Consider the following 18,261-nt stretch of genomic DNA (forward strand, 5'->3'; position numbering starts at 1 on the left):
ATATATATATATATATATGGGGTGGAACAATGAATTTGTCACCCAAACGAAAATAACACTACAGCTTTATTTCAATACATTACTTGAAAAAAAATAATTCAGATAACTTAAGTATGTAGTCGAGCTGGCGTCTATTCAATGAAGCAGCCCTCACCCTCAATCACTACCTCGATATTGATGCAGAACTAGGAGCATGCCTTTTCCACAAAGCGCTTGTATGTCTGTGTGTGGCTATGTAGATATATAAATATAGTGTTTATTTATATAAATATTATTGGCCACAAATGTGAATACATGTTTCAGTTACATCGCATCAAGAGATCTAGCAAGACCTCTTTTGCTTCTGAAAGAGAAAGAACGCACACGCACAAACACACACACACTCACACACATACATATGTATATATATATATATATATATATATATATATATATATATATATATATATTATGAATGAATGAAAAAATCTATATTCCAAAGTTCATAATGTTGATTATCTTACAATTTATTCCTTTTATTCAGTTGGCATTTACAGTTCTTGACAGTATTTGTTTCGTAGCACAAAATCAATCACTTAATGATAAAATCAATCAGTGAATCTATTTTCCCTTTAACTCATCAGAAGGAACAGCAACAATCAATCCATGAAAAGGAAATAAAGTGCGTTTTTACATAGTTGAAAATCTAAAAATTTGAAGAGAATTTGCAAATACCTTATAATATTTTTACATTATGCCATTTTGAATTTCAGTTGAATTGTTAACGTGACATACCTTGTCCAATTGACCCAATATGCATTAAAATATTAATGTTTAAGGCGTTTACGATGTTGGCGGCTTTCATAAACATATATCTTCCTCGACAGTCTTTTATTATCTTTATCTCTGGTTTCTTTATTCCTATACTTCAATACAGACATTAATCCACACAATCCTACTTCGTCTTCTTTACATACATATAAATACATACACATACATTTTATTCCTTATTTTTATTTTAAACATTTGACATAATCTTCCGATAATGATAATTTTCGCCAATATTACACTGTGACAAGGCAGTTTGTACGCGAGTTCACATCTAGCAGCCTTCGTTTATGCTCGAACGTAGCGGAAACGATGTCTAGGCTGTGAAATGGAAAATACTTCCAGAGTTCAGGAGTTAATACCATGCAAAAAATCAAACAAAACAAATTTTTGGCCAATAAGCACACAAAAAATGCCCCTCTCTCTCAGGTGGCCAGAAAGTGGGTACTCATTTTAAGGTAAATTTACATTGTAACGTGTAACTTTTCGAAAAAGTAATTTCTTTATACCATGAACACTATTTTTTGCGACGAAAACGCTTTTCAGATTCGTTTTTAGCCCACCGAAATCTATAAAAAAATATTTTGTTATATCCGGAGGAAAGTAAAATCATACCATTTTTTTCTTTTTGTTGATTAATTTAATTTTCTTCCGTTACACAGCTTTAGTAACCGAAGAACTAATAAATTTCGCGACCAAAAGAAAGAAATAAAGCAGAAATCTAACGTGCAATAACTTTTTTTTTGTTTATTATTTTCTGAAATTCTTTCCTTTTGTTGGAATAATTAATTATGTCACATTTTCCTTGCATGCAACTTTTCCTTTCAGCTGGTTTGCTTGAATGGACAAATTCAATTAACTGGTATCGATAACTTACAAAAATTCCTTAATTGATATAGAAATTGTATATATATATATATATATATATATATATATATATAAAAGTGAACGTGTCTGTGTATCTGTGTTGTGTCTGTGTCGGTGTACGTTTCCCTACGCAATAACTCTGTAAATTTTACGTCTACAGACTCGAAATTTGATGTACAGGGTATTGATGTTTGGGAAAATCTTTGTGGTCGGTTTTCGGCCAGAAATTTGGCTGTTAAGGGGTCAAAGTTCAAAGATTTTACCTTTGAAAACTCTACCAAATTCCTCCGCCTATTTTACGTCTAAACACTTGCAACTATAAAAATAGGTTTCTTGGGCATGTATCTAACTTAATAGCTGTATTTGAACCCAAAACAACAAACGTGAAGGGGTCATAATAGGAATCAAAGTTAAAAAATTGACCACTGCGATCGCTACTAAATTACTCAGACAATTTCTGGTATAAACATTTGAAATTTTACAGCAAGAGTATTCAGAGATAGGCCAGGCTTTTTAATCGGTTTGGGTAGAAATTCTTTAGTTATCAATATATAAATGTATGTATATATGTATGTTTGAATGTCTGCCCAAAACCTTCGACAGAGACGACAGATTTTACCGATCAGGATCGGTTTGAAGTCCGACCTTTCAGAAGACAAATATCGAAAAATTGGTTAAAAACTTTCCCCTTTAACTGGGCATTTTCTACAGAGGGGGGTCGCTTTTTTTCGCCGATATTTTTTAAAGTAATCTTCTCCTTTCGATTGGCTAGCCTTTATTTAAACATAATGCACTTCCAGTTGGCGGTGGTCGTAACAGCAAAGATGTCAGTTTTTCCGTTCTTTTCCCCCTTCGCGGTACGCGTTCGAGCCTGCCTTCCTACTACCACGTTTTTTTTAAATTTTGCTTAACAGCCACATACAAACGCCCGGGCAATGCCGGGAAGAAATGCTAGTATATATATATATATATATATATATATATATATATAAATATATATAAATATATATATATATATATATATATATATATATATATATATATACGTCAATTGAATAAAATCACAACCTACATGAATTTACTAAGTTTAATATAATGTCCCGTTTTTTTTAAACCGCAAATCCATGTTGTTTGTATCAGTTTCTAAATTCATTATTATAAGCGTTAGCGTCATACTTCTCCAAATTACTAATTTATCACATTTTATTTTTTTACATGTTCATATTATCAAGTTTTAACTAGACGTAAATAACGAAGTTTTTATTGTTTTACTAACTTTCACATAATCCCCCATTTTTTTTTAAACCTCAAATCCATTTTTAATTGTACATATTCTATCCTGGATCCTGAATTCAGGGTTTGATCGATTTCTCATTCGTTTCTTGAACCCGAGAAATCTAAATACAAGCTAAAATTAAATTAGAATATCCTTAAAAAGTGAGACTCATTTAAAATAGTGCCCCAAAAATAGGCTAAAAACAAAGTTATAGGAAGATGTTCATGACTGTAAGGGTTGTACGAAACTAAAAACTAAGTATAAATATGAGCTCCATTTGATATGGAGGGAAAAAATAAACGTGTTCACAACGGATTGAAAAACTAGTTGGGAATGTTTGTAAGCGTCTCTGAGGAGTGACTGGATGGAAGATTCACAGTTCTATGGACGAGAGGTAATTGTCCATCCTTTCACGAAACAGCTGTAAGAGCTTAACGCCAAAAAAGTGAATTTCTATTCATGTAGGTTGTGATTTTATTCAATTGACGTATATATGCTCTGAAAACTCTTTTGAAAATTCATTGAGCTGAGATTATAATAGAGTTGGTATTATAGACGATTATATTCTAAACTTTCAACAGAAAGGAATTCTCGATAAAATAAAATAATATATTATATATATATATATATATATATATAATATATTATTTTATTTTATCGAGAATTCCTTTCTGTTGCAAGTTTAGAATATAATCGTCTATATATATATATATATATATATATATATATATATATATATATATATATATATACTCCTATGAATTCGTTTTTCTTTTGTGTGCATTGGTATTCATGTTAAACCCCCTTTTTCTATTTATTTAAAAAGAAAATACAGTTTTTTTTTCATATATGGGTTGTGGAATTGCATTCACTTGTAAAAGATTTAGCTTATTTGCATATTCTTTAAAACATTAATTTTACTTAATTCCGTATTAGTTGCTTCGGTTTTCTAATGGGATGATCATCTTTAGTTAACTATTACGTCTAATTATATTCATGCAAATATTATGCATGATTTATACTTGTATAACATTTGCATAAAAAGTTTATAGTAAACACAAAATTGTTTCCATATATAGTTATGTATGCGTATATATTTTTTTGTTTAACAAATTTTGCCTACCAAACTACTCCTAGAATTTTTGGTCTACAGACAGGGAACTTCATATATGAGGAATTTGAATCCATGCAAAATTTTATATTTGTGTTTTAGCCCGGAAAAATTCGTGCAAAATGTGAAAATAAAAATAAAGAAATGAAATTTGCCAGGTGAAGGTCGAACGCCGACATTACGAATTAATAACGTAGTAGTTATTGGTTCATGTTTTAATTTTTAGCTCCGCAGGAAACATGTTTTCATAGCTCAGTCATTGACGACAGAGGCAAAATAAATTGTGAGCTGAACGTTTTGTTTCGATTCTGGGTGGGGGCACGAGAGTCTTGTTTTTATACTTTTATATCATTAATACATATTGCATCTATCTATCTATCTATCTATTTATATATCTATAAAAGTGAAAATGTCCGCCTGTCTTTTCTCTATGGTAGTTAAGGAAGACTTTGATACAGAACGGCATTACTTTACATATTCACACTTTTTAATATATACATATGCGCATAACCTTATGAAGAGTACATAGGCTCGGAGCAAAGTCGGGTGGAACTGCTAGTATATATATATATATATATATATATATATATATATATATATATATATATATATATATATATATATAAATTCGTATTCCTGTCTGTTTGTTTGTTTGTTCCGAATTTGATTAATATATACAAAAGATCCGTTAGTTTAGTATTTCATTTATTTCTATATATAGCATGATTCTTTAAAACTATATGATTAACAGGTCATGTCATTTGTATATTATTTTAAGGAAAATCAATTGTACTAAATAGCTGTATGTCAGTTTAAGTTTCTAACGAAAGTGTTGTTTTAATTGTTCTATTTAAGATTGTTATTTCATTAACTCTAAATAACAGTTATATTGATAATATATTTAATTAAATTTATTTAGAATTATTCCTTCCGACATCGACTTTTTATGAAACGAGTAGATTTATTTTCCCTTATTAGTTTTTTCATATGTTCCAAAGTTCGAAAGATAACAAAAACTTCCAAATGAATTAATTTGGTAATCGCAACACGTTACTAGCGTGGAAAAATAATTTTGTGTAGACAGAAAATATTTTGCTTTATCTTTAAACATTCGACACTCTTGCATAATTTTACCCGGATTCTCGGGAATTCCCGTCAAGCATCGATCGGGCGATACCAGCAAGCATCGGTTTAAACCGAGCATTGTAACAGATGCTGTAATAACATACAAAGCGGAAAAAATACAAATGTAAATAATCAAAATAACAAAAAACCTACCTTTCAATGTCTGAAAATATTTATGAACAAAAAGTTTTCTTTTTCAAGAAAAGATTAAAGTTTTTATCTGTGCCTTAATCAAAACGCGGATTCCATGAACAAAGCTTCTTTCTTAGAACTGCACGCCTGTGGAACTCTGTTACGTCTGCCTGGTTCCCACCTGACTACAACTTGTATGTCTTCAAGTCTAACGTTAACAAATTCCTAATGAACCGCCCTCTTAAGTAAACACTTCATTAAATCTCCACACTAACATACTGTACTTGCAATAACCCTTATCCCTGAGTGTAAAAAAAAGTTTTACTTTTTTTCACCGCAAATTCTTAGGTGTAAGTGCAAGGTTTTTGTCTTTTTTAAGAGTTTTTGTTCAAGCAATTTGTTTTTTTTTTTTGGTGGGGGGGGAGAAAATACGCAAAAATATGATTACGAAAAGTGTCAATTTTTAGATGAAAGTACAGGAAAAAAATTACTATTTTTTATCAAGAAAGATTAATATCTTTATTTTATTTTTTCACGGCTGTTCATTGCCGGTGGAAGAACTTTCTGGAAATAAGGATATTTACTTAGGAATCTTTTACTTCGGTCGACTATTAAACGGTCGTTGACGGCAAAGAGGGAGGGGGGAGATAGGTAAAGGTAACTTGTAAGTGTGCTCCGATATAATATCGCATTCCCTTCGCATATTTTTAAATGATAGCATATTGATTTTTACTATTGTTAGAATCTCACTTGGTGGAGAGGGTATCACGTACTTCTTTTTTGGGGGCGATTACATTTACATGTTTTTTATCTATTCTTTTATTTTTGAAATTGTTGCGTGTCGGGGGGTGGGTATCGACGTTACCCACGATGAAAATGATTAATATCCTTAGTATAGTAGGTGTGTTCAAAACAGAACTTTTTGTTGACCCGGGCAATGCCGGGTAATCATGTAAGTATATATATATATATATATATATATATATATATATATATATATATATATATATATATGTATATATACACACATATATATATATACATATATATATATATATATATATATATATATATATATATATATATATATATATATATATATACAGATCTGGCTGAGTTTATTTTACTTGTAAATATTAATTCTTTAATATTTATAATATATTTTAAGTTTACCATTTTGATTACCTTAGTAAACTTATTGTAACTTTTATTTTTTTATTTTATTTTTATATTTATATATATATATATATACATATATGATTCTAAGTTTTTAGTGCGAAATTTCCACTTATCTTATCAGTCTACATCTGTTTATCTGTCTCCAGGTTTATATGTACATACGTCTATAAACGTGTGTGCGTGCGTATTCTGTGTGTGTACGGGTATGTATAGAAACATATGTGGTAGGGTGCGGGCGTACATTCCTGTATATATATATATATATATATATATATATATATATATATATATATATATATATATATATATACATATGCGAGTGTGTTCGTAGGGTGCGTGGGTGCTTAATTCAATGATTTATGAAAGACTTGGTTTTGAATGGAGGCCACACAAGTTGCTGACAACTCCAAATCAAAAATATTGGAAGCGTCATATTCAGATAGATCTTAACCTCATTGGCCATACCCGTACCCCTCCTGCTACTAACCCTGCTCACTCTGCACATGTTTCTATCAATATCACTGAAGAAGAACGAAGGATTGGCGGAAAATTATGTGAAAGAAATATTTTCGTTTTCTTCCGAAGGATTTTGTATTCCTATACTTCAACACATAGGAAATAAATACAGAAAAAATATAAACATTTATATATTTTTCGTATTTCCTTTTAGATGTATGTTCCTTGTATAAGGATCAACCTTCTTAATTTGATTTGAGTCCAAAACTATAAATGGTAAGGGGTCAAAATTGGAGTCAAAGATTATAACAATGACCTTTAAGCCAATTTTTAGTCTAAATATTTGGAATTTTACATAAAGTGTAATCACACAAAAGGCAGATTTTTTAATCGGACTTTTGCCGCTAATTTGACGATTAATGGGTAAAATGTTCAACAGATTTGATCTTTGGTCTCAAGCAAACTATTCAGCAAATTCTGGGTTGAAACATTTAAAATATTACATAAAGATATTCAGATATGTAGCAAGATTTTTTTATTAGTTTTGGATCGAAAATTTGGTTGCTTAGAGGTCAAATTTTATATATATTCATTCGTATAATTTATATTATATTATATATATATATATAAATATATACATACATATATAAATATATATATATATATTATATATGTATATATAAATATATATACATACATATATAAATTTATATATTATATATGTATGTATAAATAAATATATATATATATAAATTATATATATGTATATACATATATATATATATATATATATATATATATATATATATATATATATATATATACCGATAAAGTTATGAACAGTACATAGGGCTCCAGCAAAGCTGGACTGAGCTTCTAGTAAATATATATATATATATATATATATATATATATATATATATATATATATATATATATATATACATATATATATATATATATATATATATATGTGTGTGGGGGGTGTAAGTTAACGATCTTTTATATTGACCGATACCTTAGTCTTTATCGAATTTCTCCTCTCGAAGGAGACCACCCGGGATTAAGTCGAACATCAAAGCATTGAAAAATAAACATAGACGCAAATCATTAATGACACCAAGTGTTTTTGTATCGTATGTCAGCCGCATAAAAATCAAGTAACTGTGAAAATACTTAGGAATTTCCCTGTTAATGCAAAAGCCATATCACCGATATAAGATAAAAGTGCACACGGTAATTACGCCTGCATGTTAAAAGAATATCACTTAAATAGGCATGACGTTTCTTTATGATTAAAAAACAATGTCGTTACATAAAAGCATATCTCATCCAAAGTTCTGTGGATTTAACGCTAGAAATCCTGCTAGATGAAATAATCAAACTGTTGAAATAAATATATTTCATGACAATTTATTTATTGCAAAGTAATAGATATATACATCACTCACTAGATTGCTATGAGGATGTTACATGTTCCTTATCAATGCATATATTATTTATTATACATTCGTTACGTCGTCATGGTGCATCTAGTTGCATTCTGTTGATAGAAAATCTGGTTGTATTCTGTTGATAAAAAATTACTCGAAAGCCGATGCTGGTATAAAAAAACTTGATTCAAAAAGATAGAATACCATAATGATCAAGGTTTCAAGTCTGGTTAAAGAATTATGTTTTCGATTGCAATTATCATGATAATTCGTGGTTCTATATCAATCTGTCATTCATCATCGTTTCGATTGCTTTTCAAATAAAATTATTCCCAAGTTACTAATCTATAATCAAATGAAATTCGGAGTTTTTTCATAGTTGAATACAGTTAATCCTTGCCTGTTTTTCAAAGAGTTTGATAATTTCTGCTGAATCATGTCTGTATGGGATGTTAAGCTACTTATTGATACAACTTCAAGGGCACGTGCACCGAGCGTTGCTTGTCGTAATCACATACCTCCCTATCTAATAAGCAATCTACTTCTTATTTTCGGAAAAGACGAGTGACTGTTTCTAAACACTGCGACAGATAGGAAGGTGGAAGAATAACAGGCATACGCTATGCTAAAAAGATCAATCAAAATTTCTAGTGGAGTATTTAAACTATATATTGTCAATCGAATTCTAGAGACAGTAAGCATTTGTCGAAATCGATAATCAGAGTACTTTTCTTATACACATTAAAACAATAAAGATAAATGAAAAAGAAACTGATTAATATTCTTTGGATACTTGATGTCAATCTGGCTAAAATAAACCCAACTTTTTTTTTGGAATAGGCGGCAACTGATAGCGAGTAAAAAAAGTAATAACGATGAAGATGATGATGATGATGATGACGGCGAGGATGATAGTGATTTTAATGAGAAAAATAATTCAATAAACACTTATATATTTAAGAGTATTCAGTAATACTTCTGTAAATTTGGCATGAGAAGTCTTTACATAGAAGGCTGGTCAATAAAAGCTAATATTTAAATGCTAACTTAAGTTTTATTTTAAAAACGTATAGTAACAATTTTGTTGGTGGAATTGAATCTCATTTTGTATATGTCAACAAAAATGATTAATATATACATATATACATATATATATATATGTGTGTGTGTGTGTGTGTGTGTGTGTATGTGTGTGTGTGTGTTATTTCACATCATTTGAATGCATAACAGCAAGTTCTAGACTTTCCGGCATCAAGGCCAGAGTTTTTGGAGAAATATTAGATATTTTGCCTTTTAAATGCAGATGTAGCAAAGCAAGTCTACGATTGATATATTTTATGACTGTAAAAATGTGACAAAGATAAGCTCTGGATGATGGATATTCCCCTTAATATGCGACATTAAGGACAAATGTCACATAGCCCACTAAACAATTGAATACACCACATTTCCAATGAGCCTTCATTTCTAAAAGCAATAATTGTTGAGATTTGGAACTCATAATGTTGCCAAAAAGGTAGTATATATATATATATATATATATATATATATATATATATATATATATATATATATATACACTTGTGCCCGATATTATTCATACCCCTCGGATCTTTGAGATTTCTATAAGAATATTGCTCAAACCAGAAGGTAGACAATATTAAAGGGATTTCAAACAATAAATCAAGCATAAGCATTTAATTTAAACTCAACAAATAAATAAATTATTCAAGTTTGAAACATTATACAAAGAAAAACAATAATGGCACTAGTTCAAAATTATTCATACCTCTCTTACTAATAGTCAATAGCATGCCCTTTATTCTTAATAACTGCCTGTAACCGTTTTGGATATTTATCAACAAGGTTTTTACAAGCATCAACACTGATTTTTGACCATTCTTCAATGCAGTAGTTCTCCAAATCCCTCAAATTTCTAGGTTTCCGCTTTTTAACCTCAGTTTTCAATATGTGCCAGAGGTTTTCGATAGGGTTCAGGTCGGGACTCTGGCTAGGCCATTCCAAAACATTAATTTGATTATCTTCAAACCATTTCTTGACTATTTTAGCAGTATGTTTTGGATTATTATCCTGTTGAAGGACCCAGTTTGGTCCTAAATGGGGCTTCTCCGCATCCTGTCTAATGTTTTTCTGGAGTATCTCCAAATATTGCTCCTTCTTCATGGTTCCATCTATCTTGACCAAACTACCTGGACCACTAGCCGAAAAGGAGCCCCAAAACATTAGGCTACCACCACCATGTTTCACCGTGGGTATGGTGTTCTTTGGGTTGTAAGCTTCTATTTTCTTCCTCCAAACGTAAGAAGCATCCATATGGCCAAACAATTCAATTTTTGTTTCGTCAGTCCACAAAATACTTGAGAAAACGGACTCTGGAGAATTCACATGGGTCCTAGCAAACTTTAGACGTGCTGCAAGGTGTTTTCCGGCGTGCAATGGAGTCCTTCTTGGTCTTCTTCCTTTCAGACCATTTTCATGCAGAGTCCTTTGCAATGTTTGCCTTGATATTTTTATGCCAGAAGACTCCAGATTTTCTAAAATGTCCTTAGTAGTGGTGGTTGGATTTGCATTAACACTTCTTACAATATTCCTGGTGGCTCTAGCAGACAGTTTCCTTTTCCTTCCTCTACCAATCAAGTTGTTTGTTGTGTGGTGGCTCTGGAATTTTTTGATGATGCTCTGTACTGTTGCTGTAGGGACCTCAAATTTCTTGGAAATTGACTTGTAACCTAAACCATCCTTATGTGAATTCACACTTTTAGTCCTAAGATCATTACTAAGCTCTTTTTTCTTCCCCATTCTAATAATTTTTATTCTTTTATTGGTTTTCAGTTGATATCATTTTAATTTCTGAAAAAATGCAAAAAACGCAATGAAATTAATCAAAGGTTGTATAAAAGCATTCAAAATAAGAATCAAACAGGAAACAAACAGTCAGAAACTCGATTAATACTGAAAAAAATAAGGGGGTATGATTATTTTTGAACATTGCAGATTTTATAAATAGCTGTATATTTCTTTTATTACAAGTATCCCGAGATTTTAAAATGACGAAAATGATCAGAAGAGGTTTATTAAGAATATGTATCAATATGGACGTAAACAATAAATTCTTACAAAGTTACACCTAATAAACTCAATTTTCAAGGGGGGGTATGAATAATATCGGGCACAAGTGTATATATATATATATATACATACATACATACATATATATATATATATATATATATATATATATATAGAGAGAGAGAGAGAGAGAGAGACAGACAGACAGACAGACAGACAGACAAACATACAGACAGAGACAGAGACGGATACCGGTGGATAAATTTGATATAGAAATGCTCATGTCTTTGGTTCTATTGAACGAAACTACATGGAAATTTGCAGGTGTTTTAAAGATTATGGTTAAAATTTTATAGCAATCAGTGAAAATGAACTTATAATTACCAACGAAAAAAGTATGCCGAAACTTACCTACAATTGAATATATAGTGTTCTGCAAACTAGCTTCAGTTCTGCCGATTCGCTTGTCTCTACTGTGGTCTAAATAGGCCACTAATGTCTGTTTGTGTGTCTGTGCCAGTGTATGTGTATGTGTATGAGTGCGTGTATGTGAGTGTTAATGCATCCCTTAAAAATTCTACAAAAATAATTAATTCAGTGTTTCGTTTTTTGTTTACATCTTTTATGATTGAAATAAAAAATAAATTTGGTGTGTAATAAAAATACAAAAACGCATGTTCCTTCAATAATTTTCTTCTCAAGATTGAATAATTATTTTGCTGATGGTGAAAGTTCGTCGACGATTTGTTTGTGATCAGTAAATTAAGTAATGAAATAGTCACAGAATCTATCAGATGTCAAATTACGCGCTGTCTATTGAGAAACTGAATAAAACTTAAAGACTCAAATATTTACACGGAAACATTATCTGCCAGTTAAGCTACACCCCCATCCACATACACACAAATATATATATATATATATATATATATATATATATATATATATATATATATATACATAAGTATTTTAAAAATATATGTATATATATATATACATATATATCCACATGTAAAACGTCGATTTGTTTTTAAGCCAGTAAAATTAGCTGATAAGGTGTCAAAATTTAAAAAAAGAAACTTGTCAGTTGTTACTCGACTGAAACTTGTCAGTTGTTACTCGACTGAAACTTCTGTAAGTATCCGCAAATATTTAAAAACGTAGATTTATATTTTAACAACGTAATTTTTTAATTTTTATTTTTCTATAATTTTAGTTTAGTCGAAATGGCTGGAGACTTACATGCATATGTTTCTATTCTGATGGCACCGAAATTATTTTTTCTACTTTTGAAATCGATACCATATATAGGGTAATAAATAATTATTGAGAGAAAGATAAAACAATAAATTAATAGCAATTGAAAAAGAAAAAGGAAAAACAGATGGCACGAGAAGAAAAATATGAAACCTGGCGAAACAGAAAAAAAAACTAACCAAAAACTTGCGCAGATTCGCGTCCTTTAATGTTCTTTCGTTTAATTTTTTTTATTACCTCTCCTAGTTGGTTTAGAAACAGATGTATTTTTATATTTATATTTCTATATTTTTTAATTTGCAGGTTATGTGTTATATTACTACTTTTCGTTAATTTAATTCTTTTTTAATCTTTTTCTTGTTTTTTTTCTGCTTTATTTAAAATATGTTTTTGCTATTTTCTCCCTCTTTTTTCGTTTTATTCGCTGTTATATTTATTGCTTTTTTCCATATCATTTTTTTAGTCTTTTCTTAAATTATCTTGGTTCGGTTTTTTTTCCATTCGTTTTGTTAGTATTTCTTATTTCTTTTTTCTCTCCTGTGTAAATATTTTGTCATTTATATTTCGTTAAGGTTTCTTTTATTTGTTTTAGTACATGTTTATACCTTTATCTCTTCATGTTCAGGGTTATTTCAACTTTCTTTTTTATTATTTTATCTGCGCAAGTTTTTCATTAGTTTTTTTTTTTTTCTGTTTCGCCAAGTTTTCATATTTTTCTTCTCGTGCCATCTGTTTTTCCTTTTTCTTTTTCAATTGCTATTAATTTATTGTTTTATCTTTCTCTCAATAATAATTGTTGGAATTATTTTATATTCATTTATCTCTTTCTCCATTTTTGCCTGTCGTTATTTCCTTTCATCGTTTCTTCCTGCCTGTTTCGGGCAAATACCACACAAAATTGTCATAATTGTCAATGAGGATGTAAAAAAAACGAGGTAGACAAGCATTACTAAGGCGTTCACTTTTTTGTCATTGCTTCATTTCTAACTTTTCTATATTTACTCTTTTTCTTCCATTTTCCGTTTCACAATTTTTATTGCTTTCTGTTTTTATTATTTCCCCTTTAATTTTGTTTTCTGTTGATTCAATACTCGTTCGTGCTAAGGATTATCTTCTATTTTTATATTTGAAAAACTCCGCGGTTCACACAATGCCAGATTTTTTTTTGTGTGTCCCATTCTCAGTTTGTTGTGGTCAGTTGATACAATTAAGAAGATGTCGCCCTTTTCTATTTGCACTGTTCAAGCAACGTAAAGAAAAACATTTAAATTCAGATGTCTGTTAGGTAATAACTTGGCCTTCTTTTTCCCTCTCTTCGTTACTAATCGGCATTTGCGGTGAGACGAAAAACGAGACCCAGCCGGCGGACCAAACGGTACAAAATCGTAAAATCCAATAATGGTGAGGCTTAGCAGACCGCCTGCGTCGCCATAATGTTTTTGCCCTCGCCACCTCCATTTTCAGCTTTTATTGCTCGACTTGTTTTACCTAATTATTTCAAAGGACAGCTCTTTCGAATAAAATATAAAAATACACAATGACATGGGAAATAATAACACATTTTATTGCATGCAATCCACGTTTATGTCAAAGTTAAATATGATATCACTGTCAACGTCGTATTTAAACATTTTACGAAGCAGGTCTACGTGATTGTTTCCGATGAAATCGCTCAGCAATATTCGGGAGAACTTTGAAGTCTTTCTGCACACGTTCTTGCACGGCAATTGTAATATATTGAGGCAATTTTGTGTCCGTGTACGTGCAATGATGTGTATGCCCACTGGCAATCTGATTACGTTTTATAGTTAAACACGTTGTAATAAATACAACTCTGTAATGACAAGCATGGCAAATTCTTATACAACTTACTACAGATTCTTTATGTGTGTGTATGTGTGTATACAACGATATGTCCGTGCAGTTCTGGTCGAATCACTGCAAGTCAAGCAAGTGAGGGCAATTATTCATGACGTTATAATTAAGACAATTTCCTAGAAAGCCGTGTTTTTTTAATTACATGTTCACCCCAAACAAGGCAAATTGCCACTTTGGTGTAGGGGGCTATTATCAACGGCATCAACTACGGGGGTACTATGCAGGGATTTGGGCAGTAAGATATCAGTTCACGTTACACTTGAACTTCTGCACGTCAGTACTGTTGGGGAAGCAGGGACCTGGAATGGAATTCCAAAGTCTAGCGGTTCTGGGGAAGAAACTATTGCAGTAGAAAGATCTTTTACATCTAGGGATATGAACAGTGTGGGGGTAGGATTTAGCAGCCTGTCGGGGTTGTCGAGGGTGCTCACGTCGTGGGGGCACAAGTGATTGCAGTTCGTCAGAGCATTCACCACTAAAATATTTGTAGAACAGGCAGAGGGATGCCACATTTCGTCGATGGGACAGAGGCTGAAGCTTAGCTGCCAGTTCACGGCCTATCAGGTTTGCGACTCTCGTTTGAACATTGTCAAGGAGCGAGAGACTAGTAGCAGATGCACCAACCCAAATGTGACAGCAATACTCCTTACATGGGCGAATGGTGGCCTTATGGAGGTACACGATACTTTCGGGTGTTAGTAGTTGTCTAGCACGGTAGAGAGAACCCACCTTTCTTGCAATGCTTTCAATGTAATTGTTCCAACTCATGTTTCCTGTGAACGTTAGGCCAAGCAGTTTGAAAGATGTACCCTCAGATAAAGAGTCGTTGGCCATTGCTATAGGTGGTAGAGAAGGTTTCTTGTACTTATTGAATGAATCTAGTTTAGTCTTGGCGGCATTGAACGTGACCAACCATTTTTATCCCCATTCCACTACAGATAGGAGGTATTCCTCTAGTGTTTCTGCCATTTCTTTAGAAATGTGTTCATTCTTCTTCCTGTCGTGCCTGCCATAGAGTGTAGTGTCATTAGCATATATACCGATCTCAGAGGCAATTTTTTTAGGAGAGATCATTTATGAATATCAGGAACAATAGAGGTTCAAGGATAGCCCCCTGGGGCACTCCCGCATTTATATCATATTTTTTTAGATGTACGACCGTTGAGGACAACCTGGATTTTTCTCTTATTTAAGAAGGATTTAATTATGTTAAGTATTCTACCAGTGGTACCGTATGATCTAATTTTCCTGAGGAGACCCTAATGACATACCCTGTCAAAAACCTTAGATATATCTAGAGCTACCGCTCTGTCCTCATCCGCTTTGTCCAGTGAATGGTATCTACGTTCATAGATTACAGTTAGGATGTCTGCTGTGGAACGGGCTTGTCTAAATCCATATTGTTGGTCAGTCAGAAGTTTAGCATCTGTAAGGTGCCGGACTAGAGCATGGTTAATTAAGGTCTCAAATATTTTGGAAAAAAGTGGGAGGAGGATAGTGGGGCGATAATTTGATGGATCAGTCCTGTCGCCAGAATTCTTGAATACTGGTACAACAAAGCAGTTCTCCAACAGCCCGGAAAGCAAGCTTCATTAAGGCATTTGTTGTAAGGTATCACTGGTAGAATACTTAATATAATTAAATCCTTCTTAGATAAGAGAAAAATCCAGATTGTTCTCGACGATCGTACATCTAAACAATATGATATAAATGCGGGAGTGCCCCAGGGGGCTATCCTTGGACCGGTATTGTTCCTGATATTCATAAATTACCTCCCCGACAAAATTGCCTCTGAGATCGGTAAGCTTCATTAAGGCATTTGTTGTAGAGTTTGGAGAGAACTGGAGCTATTTCGGCTGAGCATATTTTTAATAGCACAGCTGGGATGAGATCGGGTCCACATGCTTTTGAAGTGTCAAGGTTTTTTATGATAGCATGCACCTGAGCAAGTGTGATTTTCAGATCGTCTAGCGTGGCTTTCCTATGCGCATAGGAAAGTCAGGTAGGAGGTGGTTGGAAGCGTCTAGTGTGGAGTTTGAGACGAACCGACTGGCAAGCATGTTAGCCTTCTCGGTTGCTCAGGAGACAACCTCGTGATTGTTGGTTAGTGGGGGAAGTGTTGATTGTCCACTATTTACTACACTGTTGTAGATTTTCCAGAAGTCTCGAGTGCCTAGTTTTTGTGTTTCGATGCGTTTTTTTAGTGGTTTCTGTAAATTCTCTCTTAGCTGTCGCTATTTCTTTCTTAACGTTATCTCTTGCTTCTATATACTTCAGTTTTTTCAACTGGACTTATGTCGGTTAAATCTGCGGTATAAACCATTGGGGATAGTGGGGCTTACTATAACATTTCCGCATGGGAACATGCGCTTCGATTGCAGTTTTGAACCAGTCAGTGGTCTCGTTTGCACACTGTTCAGCAGCGGAGAGAAAAATATTTCCCATGGCGCATCTCTGATTAGCCTCCTGATGTCTTCCCAGCCTGCCTTTTTTATAATATCTCGTTGTTTTGAGAACTGGCTCTTCAGTTTTGGCTCTAGAGTTTAGGGCGATTTCAACCATTATCACTGCATGATCAGCGTTCTCGAGTGGGGTGTGGGCCTTCGTTATACAATCATCAGGACTGTGGTCAAAAACAGATCTAGAAGTGATGCTTGTTGTTCTTCCTGGCCAGGGAAACGGGTTGGAAATGTGACAATTTGTGATAGAGAGTGAGATATAGTGAAGCTATGAGTTGTGCTGCCCGCTGCATCTGTGTAAGGAGAGAAGCCAAGGCAGTTTTTGTGGTGGCCATTAAAGTCACCAAATACATGTACTTGTGCGCTAGTGTCGAGGGAGAGTGTCGTGTCTATGCTGTCAGAGACTTTGTTTATTATGGGGCAGTCCTGAGTCGAGGGAGAGCGGTAGAGAAAATAAAAGTAGCTAATGTTATGCTGCATGTTTAGTCTAAAGCACATAAAGGCTTGATCATCCGTTTCTAGTTTTTTTCTCTAGTCAGGGGGAGTGTATTACAAAACTCCAAGTCCGTGCATGTGTCTGTCAGAGTACTTACGGCAGAGTGGGAGATATCCAGGCATGTTAAAGTGGTTAGAGGGGATGAAGAAGTGTATGTTAGTCTCACTTAGTGCTAAGATATCCGAGGTATTTGTTAAGAGAAATGCTTCAACATCAGCTAAATTAGTTCTAAGCCCACGGATATTTGTGAATGCCAGCCTCAAGGGAGGAGGCAAGTTTGGGAATAAAATTATGATTATTTCCGCCAAGATAATATTTTCTGGTTTTTATGCACACCTTATTGTCTTCATCACTTAAGCTATCATTGTCAAAGTTACTGCCAATACCGGACATAGTTTAACTTAAATCAAATGTAAATTTAACTTACGTAGGTCAGATTAAAAAGTAAAGCTACACTAATAAAAATATGTTTTTATTGTAGAGATTCGCTACGTGGTCAATATTGTAATCAAGTTCCGGATCTTACTGTACCATGAAAAGTTTGGTCATTGATTTATCAATGTTTCTACAGCATTACGAATATATTTCATACAATATCGAAAACTAAAGATTAGCTACGACTTTTGCCAATTCTTACGTTGACAGATTGCATTTTTCCTTGTTATCCGTATGCATCGAGATGTTTAAAGTAACAA

This window comes from Euprymna scolopes, chromosome 20 (assembly GCF_053919585.1).
Source record: "Euprymna scolopes isolate OS-2025 chromosome 20, ASM5391958v1, whole genome shotgun sequence".
Taxonomy (NCBI): domain Eukaryota; kingdom Metazoa; phylum Mollusca; class Cephalopoda; order Sepiida; family Sepiolidae; genus Euprymna; species Euprymna scolopes.